This window comes from Heptranchias perlo, unplaced genomic scaffold, assembly GCF_035084215.1.
Source record: "Heptranchias perlo isolate sHepPer1 unplaced genomic scaffold, sHepPer1.hap1 HAP1_SCAFFOLD_44, whole genome shotgun sequence".
Classification (NCBI taxonomy): Eukaryota; Metazoa; Chordata; class Chondrichthyes; order Hexanchiformes; family Hexanchidae; genus Heptranchias; species Heptranchias perlo.
Genome location: NW_027139453.1, coordinates 4,176,219 through 4,193,179, shown reverse-complemented (window position 1 = coordinate 4,193,179; position 16,961 = coordinate 4,176,219). Strand labels below are relative to the sequence as shown.

Below are 16,961 nucleotides of genomic sequence, written 5' to 3'. Positions count from 1 at the left end.
GTGATAGATTAATTCAACACCAGGACTCCAAAGAACGAGAGCAGCGATTTCATTTGTTTTGGCAAGGAGTTTGCTGCATTTTATCATCACACACACGGGGACTGACCGGTCTCTGAAAATATCCTGGGAAAAGTTGCTTCCATCCTGTGTGACTGCTGATCAGTTGACAGGTGGACTAAGCTGTCAGTTATTTATCTTTCAGATCACAAGATTGTGAACTTGGACCCAACTGAAAGGCTTAACATGTGAGTTCCGCTGACAGGATGTGCCAGGTAGACGAACAGGGCATTTAACCCATCAACTCCAAAGACAGTATTCTCCCCACATGAAGCCTGCATCGAGCCCCTCGCTCCTGCTTGCTCCCTGTGCCCTTGAATATTTTCCAGCCTGATCGCTCTTCCACCGTTAAACAGGCACAGAATGATTCGGGACTGATGCACATCCCTTTCCAATGGATACAAACATAAAATGATCTGGGACTGAGAACGCACCTTTTTAAAAGACATCGACACAAAATGATCCGGTATTGACTGCACAATCCTTTTAAACCGACATCGACACAGAATGATGGGGGATTGAGTGCACATCGCTTTTAAAAAAAACATCGGCACAGAATGATCCGGCACTGACTGCACACCACTTTTAAACAGACATAGACACAGAATGATCCGGCACTGACGGCAGACCCATTTTCAACAGATACAGAATGATCCGGAACGACAGGACACCAAGATTAAACAGACAGTGACACAGTATGATCCAGGACTGATGTATATTATTGACCTGAACTTAGGTAAACAGTATATAATTTAAAGTTTTCAGCAGACAAGAAACTCAGAAACGTGGTAAACAATGTGGCGAACAGTCATAGTCTTTAGGAGGACACAGAGAGACTGGTGAAATGGGTGGACCCATGGCAGATGTAATTTAACACAGAGACGTGCAGTGAGACATTTGCTGGAAGAATGAGGAGAGGCAATACAAATGAAATCGTACAATTTTAAAGGGCGAGCAGGAACAGAAAGATTTGGGGGTATATGTGTGCACATCTTTGAAGGTTGACAAGTTGAGAAGGCTGTAAAAAACATATGGGATCCTGTGCTTTATTAATGGAGGCATAGAGTATGAATGCAAGAAAGTTTTGCTGAACATTTATTTTACACCGGTTAGGCCTCAGCTGGAGTATTGCGTACAATTCTGGACACCACTCTTTAGGAAGGATGTCAAGGTCTTGGAGAGGGCACAGTCGAGGTTTTCCAGGATGATACCAGCGATGAGGGACTTCAGTTATGTGGAGAGATTGGAGAAGCTAGGATTGTTCTCATTGGAGCAGAGAAGGTTATGGGATACCTATAGAGGTATTCAAAATAATGAGGGGTTTTGATAGAGCAAGTAGGGAGAAAGTGTTCATTTTGGCAAGTGGATCGGTAACCAGAGGTAATAGATTTAAAATAATTGGCCAACGAACGAGAGGGGAAATGAAGCGATTCTTTCACACGGAGGGTTATGAAGATCTAGAACGCATTACCTGAAAGTTCCTATCAGGCTCGATAGGACCTTTCAAAAGGCAATTGGACATGGACTTGAACAGGACTAATTTGCAGGACAATGTGGAAAAAGCTGGGAAGTGGAATTAAATTGGACAGTTCTTTCAAAGAACCGGCACAGGCCCGACTGGACGAAGGGCCTCGTTCTGTTCTGTCAGAAGGTATCATTCTATGATTCTCGAAACCTGCAAACTTCTTTCATCTCTATTTGACATCATCAGGAGGCGTTTACCATTCTTTGTGTTTCTGGACTTCTGAAGTGTGGTTGAACCGTGAGACAAAAGTTTCCTGTAATTAGTGCGGGAGGAAGCTATCAGTGCAAATATCAGATATACACGTGGATGGTTCACTGGGTCCCGTGGGAACCAGATACACTGCTCATTCCGGTTATTTGTCCAGCAGAACAGAGCGTTCATTCTCTTCAACTGTACTCACCAGAAGGAAAATGAAACAAACTAAACTGTTCTGTCATCTTCTGCTGGTTTATGTCCACTCATAGAGAACGTGACCTAGAGAGAGAGACTGAGAGATTGGATTGGATTTTTCACTTTGTAATCGATTATCCTTTGCATATATTGAAAGAGGCGGTTCCATCCCTAACGTCCTGTGCCTGACATTCTCATTGATACTAAGATATGTTGTAAAAGAGTTTCTACCAATTGCACGTTGCAGATAAAAGCTGAACATCGAAAACCGCTTTGAAACCAGTTTCGCTTCGCACCCTTGAGTAGGAGATGGGTTGCTGGTTGTAAGGAAAGAAGTTTGTAAAATCAGCCCTTCAGAGCAGTATCGGTGAAATGTCTTCTGGACACATTCTATGAGATGCCTATTGTACAATGAAGGGGCGCTTGCACACAGTAATTCCAGAATCCTTACCTTGTTGGCTCCCGAACTGTTACAAATCGCGCCCTCGGATATTTTTTCCTTAAATTCACAATGAGTAAATATCACTGAGGTAATAAAAAGGCCCCGCGATAAAGCGAACCCAGGATGTCCTATTTATTAAACAAGTGCTTTGACCAGATAAACCACGGCGCCAAATCACTGAGATCGATCAGCTACCGCAGAGCAGAGAAGGTTGGTTTGAGGAGTATCCTCATCGCTTCTCTTGCCTATTTCCCGCAGGTTGACCGATACTGCCAGTGTCTCTCGCTCTGTTTATCTGTGTCAATTTGTGAGTTGATTCTGATTTAAGACGTCTGTTTGTGTTTGTTTCTTATACGAAATAAATGAGGAGATCAGAGAATTCTCCTTCTGACACTGGGGAACTAATGAGACAAATTTATAGCAAGATATTGTTTATTATGATGCAGCAAAGAAAATCTGCCATCTTGAATGATTTCGGTTCAGTTTCCTCCAAAAACAAACTGTGACCCCCAACCTATTTCGAACACAGCGCCTTTAAGTTGATGCCAGACACGCTATTATTGAACCTCAGGCTGCAGGCAGCGCACTGATGACCTTCAAGATTCTATGGGCTCTTCAGGCACTTCGTGTGACACAAGAGCTTTCCAATCCCGACCAGCTCCTGGAGACGGAGACATCCGTCAGAAGCAGCTTTCGCCGCTAGGGGCGATATCGCGCTTGAATTAATCGCCTGCCGTCAGCAGAAGGCAGCAAATCCAAAACAAAGCAATGCGGACAGCGTCTGGAAAACAGTTAACCGTTCAGTGTGCAGACTTTCGTGAGAGCTCCAAACAGGACCCGGGGAAGTTTTAAACTGGGTATGTGGGTATGACTGCGCTTTTGCTTTATAAAATATCGGAGTATACATTTGAGTATGACGTTTAAAAATGAAGTATGGGTATGAATGAGTGTGAGATTTATATTGAAGAATGGGTGTGTGTGAATGGGTTAGGGTCACCCTAACGCAAACCCTAACTTTAATGTTTATAGCAACGTAGGAGCAGAAGTAGGTGATTCAGCCCCTCGAGCCTGTTCCATCATTTTATTGGATCATGGCTGGCCTGTGTCTTAACTCAATCTACAACCTTGGTTCCCTAACCCGTCGTACGCTTGCCAAACAAAAAACTCTCAATCTCAGTCTTGAAATTTTCAGTTGGCCCAGCCTCAACAGCTTTTTGGGGCAGAGTGTTTCAGATTTCTAGTCCTCTCTGTGTGAAGAACTATTTCTTGACATGAACCCTGAACTGCCTGGCTCTAATGGAAAGGTTATGCCCCCTTGTTCTTGACTCTCCCACCAGAGGAAATATTTTCTCTCTATCTACACGATCAACTCCTTTAATCATCTTAAACACCACAATATTTAAGGGAATGCAAGCATCGTATGTGGATTCTGTCCTCAAAATTTAACCCTATTAGCCCCAGTAATATTTTGGTGAAACTGCTCTGCACCCCTTCGAAGGTCAGTATGTCCTTCCTGATTTGCGGTGTCCAGAACTGAACACAGTACTCGAGATGTGGTCTATCCAGAGTTTTATATAACTTTAACATCACTTACACCCCTTTATATTTTAACCCCCTTGAGAAAGAGGCCAACATTCCATTCGCCTTTTTTATTATCTTTTGTACCTGTCTACCAGGTTTTAATTATTTCTGTACTCGGACCCCCAATTCCCTCTGCTCATCCACAGTTCCTAGCTTCTCGTCATTTAGATAATATTCCGATCTATCAATCTTAGTTCCGAAGTGGATGACCTCATACTTCTCCATGTTGAACTCCATCCAAAACAGTTTTTTACACGTAATTATCTACCAATATCCTTTTGCACATTTATGCTCCTATCTACACTATTTACTGTACCACCTGACTTGGCATCGTCAGCAAACTTGGATGTCTAGCTCTCCATTCAATCATCTAAGTTATTTATAAATATAGTGAAATGCTGCGGCCCCCCTCTCAAATCTGTGGGTGCCACCTCTTGTCACATCCTGCCAATTGAAGCACACTCATTATCCTTACTCTATATCATCTACATCTTAACAAATTCGCTATCCCTGTCAATAGTTTCCTTCCAATTACATGCAATCTCATTTTTGTTAACAGTCTCTTTTGAGGAACTCGAACGAATGCCTTCTGGAATGCCATATAAATAACATCAACAGACACTCCTTATTTACCACGTTGGTTACATACTCAAACGATTCAACTAGATTCGTTAAACATGACATACCCTTTAAAAAGTCATGCTTGCTGTCTCTGATCAGTTCATGTTCGTACAAATGTTCAGTCACTCTGTCTCTACTAACAGATTCAATTAACTTCCCCATATCAGGTGGTAGACAAATAGAATATAATTTCCTAGTTTATCTCTCTCACCATTCCTAAATAATGGAGTGACATTAGCAATTTTCCAATCCAAGACGAAACTTCCTGAATCAAGAGAGATGTAGAAGATCATGATTAAAGCATCTACAATGCCCTCGTCTGTTTCTTTTAATACCCTGGGTTGGAAACCACATGGAGATTTGTGTGTCTTTAGTCTCGTTATTTTCTCCATTGCATTCTTTTACTCCTATTCACTACAGAAGGCGGCTGAAACGAGCACGATATGGGCGCTGAGAAGGAATTCTACTTCCCAAGGCTGGATCACACCCTGCAGGAGCTGGTGGAGATTTGAAAGTCTTTATATATCACAAAGCTAGTATTTATGAAACGGTGCCTCAAATATCTCCATAGCCAGGAAGGGCGAACTGACCATCAACGACCTCGAGGCAATAAGGTCGCACATTCAGATCTGGAGGCTGCAAGTTAAAATCACGTCGGGGTCACCGTTACCTTTATACCAGATGTGTGTCTGGATGAATCGAACCGCCTCACAATAAACACAGTCGCCCTTAAAACTTTAGCGGACGAGTTTGGGGAACGATGTATGTGATCCTCACATTAATTCACTCGTACAAAGTTCGGGAGAACTCTGTGTGAATGATTTACTGGGAAATCTTCAAAACATTTCGAAAATTCTCCCGCTCACGAACAAAGAAACACAAACTGACGAATTCATTCATTCAGAAACAACAGGTGGAGAATCACAGACTGCAGCTCAACGAGATAGTGTGAGCGTCATTTCGCTGCGTGGTGTAGTTGGTTCAAGTGCCAACAGAAACATAGGGACAGAAGTGGGCCAATTAGACCTTCGAGCCTCTTCCGCCATTCAAAGTCGGGGAACAATTCAGCAGTCAAGGACATTCAGCCACCGACCTTCGGGTAAGCTCCAAGGCGGCCTTCGAGACACACGACAACGCAAAATCGTCGAGCAGAAATTGATAGCCAAGTTCCGCACCCATGAGGACGGCCTCAACCGGGATCTTGGGTTCATGTCACGCTACACGTACCCCCACCAGGGAACAAATGTTATCTGTTTTTAATGTAACGGGACATTTGCTGTCTTTCTCTTCCTTCCGGAAGTCTCTATGTTTCTGCATCTCTCTCTCTGTTTTTTTTGATTGTTTGTATATTCGGTGGCCTTGTAGGTAACACCTCTCTGTCTGCACACTGTGATTGCCTTGGCAACGGGCAGTTGGAAAGACTGTCTGTAATCACCAGGTATTGTTCTGTGATTTATAAATGCGAAGTGTTCGAGGATTTCATTTCCACAACATTCACCTGAGGAAGGAGGAAACCTCCGAAAGCTTGTGAATTTCAAATAAAATTGTTGGACTATAACTTGTTGTTGTAAAATTGTTTACAATTGTCAACCCCAGTCCATCACAGGCATCTCCACATCATGGCCATTCAATGAGATGGTGGCTGATCTGTGACCTAAATCCAAATAGCCCCGTTAGCCCAATATCCCTTAATACCTTTGGTTCACAAAAATCTACCAATCTCAGATTTAAAAAGAACAATAGAGTTCGCATCAACTGCAGTTTGTGGAAGAGAGTTCCAAACTTCTATCACCGTTTGCGAGTAGAAATGCTTCTGAACTTCACTCCTGAAAGTTCTTTCTCTATTTTTAGGCTACGTCCCCTATTCCCAGACTCAACAACCATCAGAAATAGGTTCTCTCTATATACCCTATCAGTTCCCCATGATGTCTTGAAATCTACGATCAAATCACCACTTAATCTTTTAAATTCCAGGGAATACAACTCTAGTTTGTGTAATCTCTCCTCGAAATTTAACCCTTGTAGTCCAGCTATCATTTTTTGAATCGACACTGCACTTCCTCCAACGTCAATATATCCATCCTAAGGGGCAGTGTCCAGGACTGAAGACAGAACTCCAGGTGTGGTCTAACCAAGCCTTTGTATAGCTGCAGTATAACTTCTACCCCCTTGTATTCTGGTCCTCTTGATACAAAGGCCAGCATTTCATTCGCCTATTCGATTATTTTCTGTACCTGACCATGACATTTTAATGATCGATGTACATGGATCCCGAAGTATATTTGGACCTCCACTGTTTCGAGCTTTTTATCATTTATAAAATATTCTGATCTATCCTGTTTAGTTTCAAAGTGGATGACCTGACGTTTGCCTACATTGAAACCCATTTGCAACAGTTTTGCCCATTCATTTAATCTACTAATATCTTTATTACTTTATACTCCCATTTACGTTGCTTACAATGCTTTGTGTCATCAGCAAACTTGGATATGTGGCTCTCTATCCCGTCATCTAATTCGTTAATAAATACAGTGAGCAGTTGAGGTCCCAACAAAGGTCCCCGCCGGAAACCACTCCTCACATCCTGCCAATTTTATAAACTATCCGTTATCCCTACTCGCTGTCTCCTGCCGCTCAGCCAATTCCCTAACAAGGTCAATAATTTGCCCTCAATTCCATGGGCTTTAACATTAGCCAACAGTCTCTTATGAGGGACTTTATCGCATGCCTTCTCGAAGACTATATAAACACCATCCATCGACATTCCCCTGTTCAACACTTTAGTCACAATTTCAAAAATTCAATCAGGTTCGTCAGGCATGACATATCCTTTACAAATCTCTGCTGTCTCTCTCGGATCAGCTGGAAATTTTAAAGATATTTAGTAGCTCCATCCTTAATTAGAGTATCTAGTCATTTCCTGACAACAGATGTTAGGCTAACTGGTCTATCATTCCCAGGTTTCACTCGCTCACCTTTCTTAAACAGCGAAGTGCAATGTGCAATTTTCCAATCTGAAGGAACGGTTCCTGAATCGAGAGAACTTTGCAAGATTATATTTAAGGCATCTGCAATATTCTCAATTAATTCCTTTAAGTCCCGGGGATGGCAACCTCCTGGTCCTCTGGGACTTGTCACTCATTGGTGCCATTATTTATTTCATTACTGTTAATGTGCTTACTCTTCCTATGCTTAACCCCATGGATTACCACAACTGATTCTGTGCGCTCATTTATTTTCTGATCCCGGAAACGAGAAGAAGATATGGGCAGAGATCTATCACTGGAGCTTCCAGAAGAACAAACGCTTTTTTCCTCTGAGTCACTATTCTCTGCTTCTGAAATACGGACTGTTTGTCCCATAAATGATTCAGAGTATAACCGTATTTCTAACTATTGTGTTTAATTATTCAACTTGCAGCACTCGGACAAATGTTTCTCGCCCTTTGTCCTGGATTCATGTAACTTTTCATTTGGAACCTAATGTGTTCTTGATTTGTCTATATCTCCTAGACAGGTCCCAATACTCTTAATACAGTGAACGTTAAAGATTCATTATTACTCTGATCAGCAGGTGTTGCTATGGTAGGGGAGAAAACACTTCTACTGTTAAACCAGCAATTTCCCTTTTCCAATTTCTCCTTTTCATCTGGTAACGATTCGTGGTCTATTGTCTGGGATATTAATAACCGCTTCATAAAATGTCAAAGCGCTCCCCATTTCGCAATTCCTTCGACCAGAGCCTTTTTTTTTGTTAGTCAAAATTTCTACTGGAACCTCAACATTTTCTACGTTGGAGTTGGGCCCATGTTTCGCTTCTGTTGTCAATTTGTGGGAAGAGTCTTTCCAAGTCTCAAATTCCTCTTTAAAGTCGCCATATCTGTACATTAAAGCTTTACTTTCAGCTTCAATTAGCAATGTCTGAGCTGCCACTTGAAGTCAAATCAGTTCGATTGCTTTTCTAAAAATCACAGAATGCCTCAAAATTGTATTGTACATCTCCTGATCCTTAATTACAAAATAAGATATCTCAGGATATCAAAATTAAGATTTCTAGTTAAGAATCAAAAACATTATGATGTGAAAAATTAGGATGACCGCATTCTCCACCAAAACTAGGGAGGAGCAAAAAGCTGCAATGTGATTTTACACTTTAATTTGGGGCAATGGTTTTTTATCTCCACGTGGTTTATTTTTACTTTGAATTTAATGGGCTTTTTACCCTCAAGAGCTTCAGGCACAAACAAAGGCTTTCAAAGAAAACAATAATTTATTATTAATACAATGGAAAATTGACATTCGAATGTTAACAACATCTTGGGTTTATGCCTGATTGAGAATCGCTTCAACAAAAATAAAACGATATATTCAGAATTCCCAAAATGCATAACCGTTTGGAAATCAAATGTCGATCTTAGATTAATCCCAGGACGAAAGTTATATCCTGATGGTTGGCTCAAGCTTGCCGGGCAGATTCTGGGTATTTTGAGGGATACCGTTGGAGAGTCGCATGTCTTTCTCTTGTCGCCAGGTCATCTGCTTCACAGACAATCTGTGAACCTGCATCGAGGCACCAAGCTGTGTGGTAGCGAACAGTCATGAATAGTACAGCTGTGGTGGTGCGGGCAGGAAGCGAAAGGTGAAGTCGGGGCAGTCTTGGTGGATCTGTGCCTCTCCGCACTCACCTTCTGGTCAGCTTTTAAAGACATTTTTAACACAGAGTCAAACCACTGGGGCGGTGATTTGTCAACAATAGGTTCGTACTAATAGAGCCACGATTGATTGGCACTTCAATTGTTTTCTCTGAGGGTCCACAATGTAACCAAGTTAAGTCGGCAGGTGTTCAAACTACCTCCAACGCTCCTGGGATTGTTCTTCTTGTTGTTATCCTTTGCTGTGTGTATTTTACAATTGGCCATTAACAATCCTTTTAAAAGCCCGTCCACCTTTTAAGAGACCCTTTCCTCCAGACATGCTGAAGGCGATTTAGTATCAGGATTTCGTTTAACAGATGATTTTTTTTTACTGCACAGCGCATCTGGGAAACTCCCGCAATATATAATGGGCCGGGTAAGTTACACAAGGCTGAGTGACGTTATTGTGCAGCCTCCAGGCATCATCTTTAGAACTGTCAAAATTAAATCGAAAAGAGTTTAACCCAGAAAAAAGGAAACATTAATTGTCTCACTAGCTTCATCTGCTGCTGTTCTGCGAGTCAGCACTCACACTCCAGGCTGATTACACAGTTTGTTTGTATATTTAATGCTTTCTATGTTTTATTCTCACTCCTGACTCGAACCTCCTGTATTTCATATATTGGTCTGTCTTTCATTGTGTCTGTTTTCTGTGTATATCGTTCATCTCCATTTATTTTCTGTGTGTTTTCCTATCTTGTTATTTCTACTTTAATTTCTAATTCTCTGCCGCTGTTTTTGTCTCTATCTTTTCCTGTCTGTCCTCTTGGCTTTTTTTTTACTATTTGCCTCTCTCTGTGTCTGTACGACGCTGCCTGTCTTCTCTCTCTGCCTCCTATTTCTTTTTTTTACGACCGCCTCCCTGTCCCTCTCGCTCGTTGTCTCTCTCTCTCTGACTTCATCTGTCATTTGGTCTTTCACCTCTGTCTCCGCTTCCTCCTGTCCCTTTTTGTTTGCCCCTGTCTACCTCACTCTTTATTTCTCTCTGTGTATCTACTTTGACTGTTTCTTTCTCTCTATTTGTTTCTTCCCGCTCCCATTTTCACATGTCTTTGTTTCAATCTGTTTGTTTCTCACTCTTTCCTTTGCATTTGTTTCTGTATTTTCTTCCATTTATTTCTATCTCGGCTTTAATCTTTGTATTTCTCCTCCTCTCTCCTGTTTTCTATTCTTCTTGCTTTCAATTCCTCTTTTTCTCTTCCTCTTACCGTCTTATTATGTCTGAAACTCTCGTGCTCTGTCTATCCCTCAGTCTTTAATTGATTTGGTTTGACTTATTCTGTCTATTAACCAACCTGCTGCTATCACTTTATAATTCTTTATCAGTGTCTCACTCTCTCGTTCCATCCATGTTTGCATTCTCTCTCTCTCTCTCTCTCTCTTTCTACATATATATATTTACCTGTTTTATTTCACCCTTTATTTTTCCCTTCTGTCTGAATAACTCTCTATTTATTTCTCTCCATCTCTGCCCAACCGTGTCTCTGCCCCTCTTTATTTCTATATATCTCCTTCACACACACTCCCACCCCTTTATGTGAACCTGTCTTCATTTTTGTCGGTGTTTTTTTATCATTACGTTTCTTTTGTCCTTGTATTCTCTATCCGTGTCCTACTTCCGATTTTTATTTTTGTCCCTATCCATATCACTTCTTTCCTTTGGTCCATTTCTTGCCTTCTCCCTGTCTCTTTCCTACTTTCTTTTCCCTTTCTGTCTTTTGTTTGACTATCTCTGTTTATTTCTCCGATTATATCTCTATCCGTCTTCATGTCTTTCTAATCGCCTCTCATGTGTTTTTTGATTTTTCTTTTCTTTTCTCCTCCTCAATCACTGTCTTATTATTTTCCGTTTACTTTCGTTTCCTTTCTATCTGTCTCTCCCCTGATCTCTTTCTGTCTTTAACTCTATATCTGTTTCTGAGTTTGAGTCTGCCATTCTCTCAATCTCCATTTCTGTTTGCCTTCATTAGTATGTTTATCTTCCTGTGCAACTGTGCCTCATCCTTTCCACACCTCCCTCTCTTTCTATATTCTATCTCTCTCTCACACACAAACACACAAACACAAACACACACATACGCACACACACCAGACACACACTCGCTCTCCGGAAGCAGCATTGAAAATCTTACAGGGATAGTTCCAAACAATGTAGTTACAGTATAGTAGCAGATTTCAGCAAGACATAGACAGACTGGTGTAATGGGCAGGCACATGGCAGAGAAATTTAACGCAGGGAATTGTGAAGTGATGCAGTTTGGATGAAAGGGTGAGGAGGTGCAACATAAACTAAATGGTAAAATTTTGAATGGAATGCAGGAACAGAAAGGACTGCGGGTTTAAGTGCACAAATCTTTGAACGTGGCAGGACAGATTGATGAGTGTCACAAAAATCATACCGGTTCATTGGCTTGACAAATGGAGTCATAATGCATAAAAGCAAGGAATTTAAGCTAAATCATTGTAAATCAGTGATTACGTGTCAGCTGGAGTATTGCGTCTAATTGTGGGCACTACACTTCAGGAAGGATGTCAAAGCCCTGGAGATGGTGCAGAGGATATTTACTAAAATGGAATAAGGGAGGAGGGACTTCCTTGATGTGGTCTCTCTTTGTCTTGATCTCTATCTCCAACTATCTTTCTTTGTCTCTCCCTCTCGCCCTCTGCCTGTGTCTCTCTCGCATATTTCTTTCTCTCTCTCTCCCTCTGTCTGATCATCTATCTCTACCTCTCTCTCCCTTGGTCTTTGTGTCCGTCTCTCTCTATACCTGTCTTTTCTTCTGCCTGTCTGTCTGTCTGTCTCTCTCTCTCCATTTATGTGGACTGCACCCATTCTGATCAGGCCTAAGGGAGCTATTTTGATTGCCAGGTTTGCCCATTTTGCGGGGCAGCCATTTAGTTGAAGTCCAGCTGAGATCTTTAGTCGGGCCATTTTGACCAACCATTCAAGTGTTGTCTGTAAAGCAAGCCCCGCCTCAATAAATCAGATTATCAATGAAATATAATCTCAGAATCCGATTTAAGATCATGTCATGGCTCTGTGCTGCTGATATAAAATGTACTTTTCGTCCCCTGAGAAGTGTTGGGGGTGGATTATAAAATGGGAATTGGTTCCAATGCTTGAAACCCATCAGCTCCTTCTATGATCTCACTCATTTCACAATTAGATGGAATGGATATTTCACCGCGTTCTTCAGCTCCTCTCTGAATTTAGTTTGAGTCAGGACATAAATACACGTGATTGTGCAGGAACTGAAAAGCTGCAGCATCTTTGCTGTGTGTTCTGCGATATAAACAGGGTCAGTTCCAGAGTTATAAGACTGAATGTTTGTAATTCGCGCAAAAATGTAAAATATAACCTGTGTTACCCAGAACAACATAAAACTGCCCGATACGCTGAAGAGTATAATGATGGATTTCTTTCGGTTCTCCATCTCTGCATCCTTGTGATTCTCTCCATTGCTGTGGCCCCGGAGTCCACTGCGGGCTCGACTGGCCACTAAAATACGTCTGACCGTCAGAACATTGAGCAGCAAAATCAGACAGAACGGGACACAAGGGGTTAAAATGAGGTGAAACAAGTCAAATGCAGACCATGCGGGGGATGTCCGGAAGCTCCGTGTTATCACACAAAACCAGGCAACATTATCAATTATATAGTCAGGTTTAAGTGTAAAGTGCCAGGGGAGACTTTCCAAACAGCCCAGCACACTCACTGTTCCCAGAACCACAGCCGCTGTTTTCTCGGTGCAATATTTAGTTTTCAGCTCCTCGCAACAAATGGCCACAAATCGATCAACGGTGAAAGCGACTGTGAGCCAAACTAAAACCACAGCGGTTGCATAACTCAAGAAGATAATAAAACTACACACGGGAGTAATGTCCAGGAATGACCGTGGGAGATAAATCTGACCAATCCATCTCAATATCGGATCAGTGATAACGACCAGGAGATCGGCAACTGCCATTCCCACCAGGTAGCGACTGATACATTTGGAGAGACCGCACTTTCCTCGGGACAGGATCACAATCGCCACCAAGGTAACTGCAAGAGAGAGAAAAGGAAGCAGAGAAATTACTGATCAGACCTGGAGCCAAAACAGCAGTTTGAGAGGATCTGCGGTGAAATTTCCAGCTTTGTTGCTGCATCTAACGGTGGAAAGTGATTCATTGACCTGGGCTGCGCTTTCGGTCAGAGAATTGTTTTTAAACACAATGATCAATAATGAATTGGGAGATCGATAAAGAAAGTGAGTAAAATGAGCATCTGATCCATTGGAATGGCTGAGTGAGGGCGCAGTTCCGGTTTGGAAAGGAGACGTGGCGTGACCGAGCTGGGATCCAGCGGATTGAAGCCGTATTTGGGCTCCTAACGGACGGGAAAACAGAGCGAAGGGTCGGGAAGGCGAGGGGACAGGGGGAGATGCTGTTGATTTGTTGCCCAGGGTTAAGAGAGTCGACAGGGGCTGGCACTAAAGGGGAAAATCAGGTGGAGACGGAGCCAGTGAGTGACATTGGGAGGGAGATAAGGAAATGGACATGAGGAGCTGAAGGGGAGTCCGGAGCAGATAGTTTGAGAAAGCGGATCAACTGAAGCAATCAATGAGGAGACAGATGATTCAATGCAGTGGGAGGAGTGGCTGGGATTCACAGGGAAAGAGACTGGAGCAGAGTGTTAGAGGAAATCTAATCTATATGTCCCACTAACACAATCCAACTCATAAATTCAACAGTTCTTTTCTGTGGTCATTGGTGTCAGGGGATAAAATGTGATCATCAAATTTACTTTGTACATTCAATTAAAGTTAAACTGAAAATTTTAATTAAACCAGCCTCGTTCTTTATTGAATTCAGCCGAGCTTTAAAGATAGGATATTCAAATAATTTATTACGATCGATAAATTACTGATTCTACTGTTTAAGTAAGGTTTAATTTTGTTTAGATTTAAGTTGGGAAACAAGGAGAATTCACAAAACAGATTGAGGACTTGACAGGGATATAAAAAAGGAGCGAATCCCTCAATAAAAACTCACTCAATCTGACCACATCATAATAATACCTTCAAGTCACATTTTCTATGATTAGTTGTACTGGAAGTTTCAGCAGTTCATTCTGATGAATTATTCACACCACAGCCTATCGCTTTCTCTCTCAGTCACCTTCTCTAACATTCGATCTCATCTCTTTCTCAAATTCATTTTCATTCCCGATTAAATCCTATCATCGTACACCAGCATACTTTTCACCATCCACGTGTTCCAACGATCCTATTCTCAGTGTCAGTTTGTTAAATGCTGAAGCCGCCAAGGCACAGTTCACTGTATCGACAGATCATTCACCTCTCCACCTGTTCACCTGCACTGCCAAATCTTCGCACCTCGACATTGGGGAGACTAAACACAGATTGGGTAACCGCTTTGCCAGACCGTCACCTTCTGGTCACTTGCCATTTTAATTCTCTATCCCACTGCCTCTCTGACCCCTTTGTCCTCGGACCCTTACACTGTTCCAACGAAACTAAGCGGAAGCTCGATTAACAGCAGCTCATCTTTCCATTAGTTACTTTACAACCTTCCGGACACAACAGTGATTTTAATTACTTCAGATCATAAACACTGCTCTCATTTTTTCGGACTGTAGGTGCTGGTAATGGTTCTGATTTTGCCATTTACAGTTCCCATAGACCAATCTTTTATTTATTTATTTATTTGTCCCATTGCCACCCTACTTATCTTGCATCATTTTGTCATTTAATCACTCCCACCTTCCACCTTATCACAGATCTTCCCCTTTGTACACCCGCCCCCCCCCCCCCCCCCCCCCCACAACCTAACCAACCCCCACCCGCCTTCATCCCCACTTTGTCGGGCTCTGTACTTGCTTAATAACTGTTACATTTTAAACTTCCCGTTCCGAGGAACGATCATCAACCCGAAGGGTTAACTCTTTCTCTTTCTCGACAGATACGGCCTGATCTGCTGATACTTTCAGGAACGTCTGCTTATTTCACCGAACAGTTTACTTCATCTGCAAATCATAGAATAAATAAGCAAAATCGAACACCTCTTCCAGACAGGTCTCAAAATAATTGAGATTCCTTCTCCTGCAATTATGAAGAAAAGCGATAGATGGCGCGATTGTTCAATTTATAAAACGGTAACATTATACTAATAATCCACAGATAAATGGCCTCCTGATTCTAACAATGCAAACTGACACAACATAACTACAAACATTGCATTTTACAATGACTGTCAGTAAATTCATCCACAGTGCAGCAGAGAAGGAGATGTGAAAGAATCAGAAGCAAACTCAGTTCAGTTGCCAGACATCAAAAGTGTCGTCAGATACACACATGATGAAATAATATTACACAACAGTGATTCTAAATACATTGAAATGCTAGTTAAACCAAAGTATGTTTTAGGGGCAGGAGGACTTTGTAACACTGAGACCCTGGGCTGTCTCATTATCAATCACCGAAAACAGATTGATGAAAAAATATTCCAGGACAGGGTAGTTACCCGACATGAAACGGTTAACAGCTCCTGGTGGTCTGATATCAGCTCTTAACAAAGACACCTGGTTCTAGTACATTCAGTACAGAGAATAATCCAGTAACAATGCTTGGTTTCGATACACAATATATGTAACTTCTACAAGACCGAACGGTTAGAAGCTAAGGGCATCCCATTATCCAACAATACATTCAGTACATAGACAATTCCAGTGATAATCCAAGGACATAAAAAAGGTCTTTAAATATATCAGGTAATTGTTATATGATCGAACATATCGGTGTTAAGGACATACCATCATTCGACAATATATGAAGTATTGAGAACAATCCAACAACAATGCCAGGGCTGGATATAAAAATATCATCACGGATATAATGTAACTTGACAATTGAGAACGTTTAGAATTTAAGGACATTCCATTACTCAACATAGAGTAAGTACAGAGAATAATCCCGTAAGCAAGGCCAGGGTTGGACATAAAAACTTAATTATAGCGATAATGCATTTGCTGCAGGATAGAAAGAGCAGAGACTTAATACATTCCATCATTCAGCCAGTGGAGCAGAACAGGCCACTGTGTAAAACATGCAGGGAGAAAAAATAATTTGCCAAGTTTAGCAGCAGAGTTAACACCAACAACGGCTTACTTGGAACACCAACGGCTGCAAGAACAGGATCGTAAATGTCCTGTACCTGATATATTACTGGATAATGCATTTCTGCGAGAAGCACTGACTTCTGTTGGCCTGGAAACCTTCGCTCCGGTATGCACTCTGAGCTGGTCCATTCCTAAAAGCCCTGATTTATACAGTCAATTGAAAAAACACATGACATCAGCAGCACCTTCTCAAGGGCAATTAGGGATGGGCAATAAATGCCGGCCTCGCCAGCGACGCCCAAATCCGATGAACGAATAAAAAAAAAGAATAATGTGGTGGATAGAACACAAACATCTCAAAGTCCAGGATATTATCTCAATCAGACCTCGCTCAGGAATAAAGTTATAAACTGTACTCATGCAGGACTGATCCAAGAATAATGAGCGGCTTCATTTACAGTTTTTCTACAGTTGAAATTTTATTGATCATGTTCACTCCTGGCGATTCATTTATAAATGTTACCGATTTCTC

At 41.7% G+C, this 16,961-nt stretch overlaps 1 long non-coding RNA gene across 14 annotated transcripts in view; it reads left to right on the top strand.

The window, feature by feature from the left end:
* Positions 1-6,174, top strand: part of LOC137312847 (uncharacterized) — a 161,256-nt gene extending 155,082 nt beyond the window's left edge. For 11 of the 14 annotated variants that reach the window (XR_010960837.1, XR_010960836.1, XR_010960835.1 and 8 more), the window contains one exon: positions 5,037-6,174. This is a non-coding gene — a long non-coding RNA (uncharacterized lncRNA). Of the gene's footprint in view, positions 1-202; positions 3,280-5,036 lie in introns of all 14 variants that reach the window. The other 3 variants (XR_010960832.1, XR_010960834.1, XR_010960842.1) reach the window with 3 other exon arrangements.
* Positions 6,175-16,961: the final 10,787 nt, after the last annotated feature.